This window comes from Brassica napus, chromosome A10 (assembly GCF_020379485.1).
Source record: "Brassica napus cultivar Da-Ae chromosome A10, Da-Ae, whole genome shotgun sequence".
Classification (NCBI taxonomy): Eukaryota; Viridiplantae; Streptophyta; class Magnoliopsida; order Brassicales; family Brassicaceae; genus Brassica; species Brassica napus.
The window spans coordinates 5,064,224-5,069,286 of record NC_063443.1 but is presented as its reverse complement, the minus strand read 5'-3'; the positions used below and the strand labels follow the sequence as shown (position 1 = coordinate 5,069,286).

Genomic DNA, 5,063 nt, shown 5'->3' with positions numbered 1-5,063 from the left:
TCTCCAAAACAGTGAGGTCAATAGGAATGGTGTAAGTTCCAATCTTCAAAGGAAGGTCCTTGATGAGACCAATTGGGGTTGTAGAAGAGGAGTCCCCAAACATTAGTAAGGATGTGTTTGGCTCCATGTTTTCAATACCAAGACTCTTCACCATCTCCATTGAGATCACATTCACACTTGCACCAGAAATAACAAGAGCATCACCAAGTGTGAACTTACCAAGGGAGCAAGACAAGGTGGACTTCCCTTTGGTTTCTAGTTTGGGAAGAGACTTTGGTGTGACTGGTGGATCAAGCTGCATAGTAGAGATGTCTAGGAGCTCTCCTACTTCTTCTTTGTGAGCTAGAATGTCCTTGATGAGCATCATTTGGACATGAGCATCATGCATATTCGTTATCTGTGAAAACTTGACTCCTACATCACCCATGTCTTTTCTAAACTTGGAGATCACCTTCTTTTGAGCCTTTGTGAGAAGCCTTTGTGGAAATGGAAGCTTATCATAGGGTGATTGCTCAACCTCATGGGTTTCTTCCAGCTTAACCTCCTTCAACTTCATGACAACATTCTTAATAACTGGTTTCTCAGCCTTGTGCTCAACTCTCGTCACAATCTTTGCTGCAACCCTCTGTCCAACCTTCTCCACAATATGTGCTTCAGCCTTGGAAACAACTTCTGTTCCATACAAGAGTCTTTCAAGCTCATATACTTCTTTCCTACGATCACTCAGCTCAAACTCAAAAGAAGTAGAGAGGATAGCATTGCAATGCTCTTTAGGGTGGTTCTCTTATTTCCCTGGTAGAGATCCCATTGGGCGCTTGGAGGTTGAAGTCATAGAGGCAAACTGGTTCTCCAAAGCCTTGAAGTTAGAAGCAATGTTTGAGAACTTGTTGTTGAGATCATTGTAGCTTCAGTCAACTTTGGTGTGAAGGTTCTTCAACTCATATCCAATGTGCTTCTCACTTCTAGTTTGGGACTCCAAAATTTGATTCAACATTGCATCAGTGCTAGTTTCTTGCTTGACCTTGTGTAGACTGATTTTCTTTGGAGGAGAAACCTTAAGAGTAGTACGGGCTAGCTTGGTAACCACCTTGTTGGTGGTTGTAGAAAGGCTTTTGTTGGTAGTTGTTGTACTGAAAGTTAGGCTCTTTCTTGTCCCATGTCCCATTAGCATTCACGAAACATAGCTCCTCCTGACCTTCTAGACCATTAACTTCATGAACCACAACTGTCTCCTCTTGTTTATGTTCACCAAATAAGTTTTACTTTCTCTTGTTTGGCTCTATCTGAAAGAACCATCTTATCTTTTAGAGCCTTCAACTCTCTCCTTGTGTTTTGATCATCTCCTCCATTGCCTCTATTTCTCCTATCATGCTCATCACTGTAGACTGAACCATGTTCTATACAAGCTCCTCAGCATCTACTTCATTTCTCCCCAAGTAGAAACCATTACTAGTGGTATCAAGTCGGCTTCTATACTTAGGCAAGACACCTATGTAGAAAGTACTAAGCAAACTCTCTTTGGTGAAGCCATGATGTGGACATTGGTTTAAGTAGCCTCAGAATCTCTCATATGCTTCTCCAAATCTTTCAAGATTCTTCTGTTCAAACCAGAGATCTCATTCCTAAGCTTGGCAGTCCTTGAAGTAAAGAAGAACTTGTTGAAAAAAGCCTTCTTGCATTCATCCCAAGTGGTGATAGAGTCACTTGGGATGTTCTTCTCCCATATGTGAGCTTTGTCACCCAAAGAGAATGAAAACAATCTCAGCTTGAATGCATCCACAGAGACACCATTGGTCTTGGACAATCCAAAATACTTGTCAAAGCTGCCCAAATGATCAGTTGGATCCTCCAAAGCAAGACCATGGTACTTGTTGTTCTCTATCATGTTGATCAAGCTGGATTTGATCTCAAAGTTTTTGTTCTCCACAGCTGGTGCTCTAATACTCATCCTGTTTCCATGGATATGAGGCTGATCATCGGTGCCAATAGCTCTAGCTTGCGCTGATTCCCCTCCATCTCAAGCTCAACTCTGTCTAAATGAGCTTGCCTTTCTTCTTCTCTTCTTTTCCTTGCAATCTCCCTTTCAAAACCTCTAATGTCTTCAACTCTTGGAATAAGGTTCGATGGTCCTCTATTTCTCAAGTTCATGCACCTAACATTCAAAATAGATAGGAGAGTGAATCAGTAACTAGATACGAAAACATACTTAGTCTCAAGCAAGAACCAAATCTCAATGTCAAAATCAACTTAGAACTGGCAACGGCGCCAAATTTGATAAAGATTTATTTCTAATCCTACGTCAAATCAATGTAGTATTTAAGAGTCAATCCAATTTTAAGTGATTTCAATGCAAAGAGAATACATGTTCATACTTAATCTAAGTGCAATCAGTGTATAATGAAGTGATTTGATTTAACTAACAAGATTCTAAGATAATAAATTAACAACCTTTCAAGCAATAGGATAAAGAAGGACTCCTGAGTCTAGGAATTAGACTTCAGATGATTAAATTCCAATCTAGAATGGTAAGGTATCTATCAACATATTCCCTTAAGTCTAGACAACAAGACTAAACAAGTTCTTTGTCAAGATAAATGCTCATTTACTCTCATTGATTAAACATCAAATGTCTTTGGTTTGTGCCATTCAAGTAATCATTAAGAGTGGGTCTATTAACTTTTTAAGCTCTCCTAACATCAAATGTCTTTGGTTAAACTAGCAAAGAGCAATGCTGATTTGGCTCAGACATTTCATCGAATAACTTCTGGGCAATGAAATGTCTAGAGTTCTAATCTAAAGAGGTCAACTCTAGACTAGCATGAAGAATACTCAACAAGCAAGAAAACATATTAATCTCACTCTAAACATTCAAGATCATCACTTAATCATCCTAATCATCATAACTCATGAATCCAAAAAGAGTCTACTCACTAATCTTCATGATTAACCTTAACCCATAATAGATTCAAGAGAAATCATGTTAAGAAGATGAGATAGACTCAAATTACTCAAGAAAGAAAGATTAGATTACTAAAGATACAAACTTTCTCCAAAGTATCAATGTATTTTGAGAGAAAACAAGATATATCATAATTTTAGGTCTAAAATATATTTATATCACTTCTAAAAAACGAGTGGGCCATTTAACAAATCTGAAAAGACCCATAAAATAAATGGAACTCACCCAAATAAAGTGTGTGAGCGGTCTCATCATCCCGCTCCGAACACCCGCTCCAAGAGTCGTGTGAACTACAGCGGGTGAAGCTACTCGCTCCACTTCAACCGCTCTACCAATTGGTCTTTGTTGTTGTCGTGCTCATGGAGCGGTTTGATCTGGTCGCTCCAAATGCCCGCTCTAATGTGCGCTCAAGACACCACGACTGCTGCACCTCGCCTCATGATCTCGCTCTCATACTTGTGGCATTGTGAGGTTTGGACGAGCGACTGCTCCAACTCGCTCTGGTCTTAAGATCACCTTTGAATCCTTAAGTATCAGGCGAAAGTGATGCGTGGCCGTGCTTAGGATTGAGCCGTCGGTTTGCGGGTTGGTTGTTCAGCCAATCAGTAGGAGTTTGCCTTGGACTGTACGAATTTCAAGTTGTTCGTTTGAGAACGATATGTGATTGTCCATACGAGGCGATTGGTGTATCGGTTCCTTTGGTGAAAGAGTAGAAGTGGTGTGTAGCCATTTTAGAACGGCTTGCGATAGCTCGTATGGATCGGTCGGCCTGCGGACCCCTTTTGGCAGTCGATCAGCAAATAGGATGTGCCTAACGATCGCTCGTTGACGACGTGTTTGGCTGCTGCTTGGTGGAGAAAATGTGCCTAGCAATAGCTCGGCGATGATGCGTGTGGTTGTTGCTCGGCGAGGAGAATTTGCCTAGCGATCGCTCGTTGATGATGCGTTTGGTTGTTGCTCGGCGAATGTAATGTGTCTAGCGATCACTCGTTGATGATGCATTTGCATGTTGCTCGGCGATCGATCGGCCTGAACGTACCTTTGGACAATCGATCGCTCGAGGACTTCAACACCCAGTAAAGGTTAGAGATCTTTTTAGACCTGCTCGACGAATTGACCCTCAGCAAAGCATGCTTGTTTAGCGAAGGTGGTTAGACCTTGAAGTGTAGTTATGCGCTGTGTGGCTTAGGTGCTTGAAAAACAAGGAAGTTGTGTTTTTTTTTTTTGTTGTAGATGGACCTTGCGAAAGGCTGCCTACATACCTTGAAAAGGGATTAAGCCACACATAGTTTCATTTGACCGAGTGGCGCGTTGTCATTCACTCGTTAGGAACAAAGCAAATGTGACATGAAACTACGCACTCAGTGTTTGAGCAAAAGTGACGTGTAGTCATTTACTTGATGCTGAATGAAAGTGACGTGTTGTCATTCATTCGGCGCTGAGCGAAAGTGATGATTAAGTCGTTTGGTCATTTTTTTAGCAGATGAGGCATATAGCCATTATTCGCTCAGCCGGCACAATCATAGGTGAAGTGGTTTCTGAACCGTCTTTCGCTTCGACACATCCCGCAAATCTTCTGTCGACGATTCGTCGTCGGAGGAAGGGAGGAGACAATGATTCTATAATTGCAAAGATCTTTTGACGTGATTTTGGTTTCTCTTCCTTGGAGACCGAATCATCGTCTTTGTGCTTTTGCAGCTCTTGGTGAGTGTTTGCTAATTTTGTTGTGGATTGCTCCAGGGCAAGATGCTTGGTTATGAAAGCGCGTTTGTTCTCTTTCATCTTGATGAAGTTCTTTGATCGATGCAGAGCATCTTGAAGGGAGATCGTCAGGTTGCATAGAATTACTCTCGAAATTTGGAGTTGATCCACAGTGAGTTTATCAAAGAATGCCTCAAGATGAAGTTCTTTGATCGATGCAGAGCTTCTTGAAGGGAGATCGTCGGGTGTGCATAGAGGTACTCTCAGAATTTGATGTTGATCCACAGTGAGTTTATCAAAGCGTCGACAGCCATGTGATCCGAGACGTGAACTTTGCACACTACTTGCTTGAACTTCTCCATGACGTCCTGGAGGCTCTCGGTGGACGGTTGGGACAACCTCC

The 5,063-nt window shown here is 41.7% G+C and overlaps 1 non-coding gene across 1 annotated transcript; it reads left to right on the top strand.

Annotated features, from left to right (window-relative positions):
* Nucleotides 1-1,524: 1,524 nt before the first annotated feature.
* Nucleotides 1,525-1,630, top strand: LOC125579628. The gene has a single exon (XR_007317688.1). It is a non-coding gene; the product is annotated as a small nucleolar RNA R71 (small nucleolar RNA).
* The last annotated feature ends 3,433 nt before the right edge of the window (nucleotides 1,631-5,063 follow it).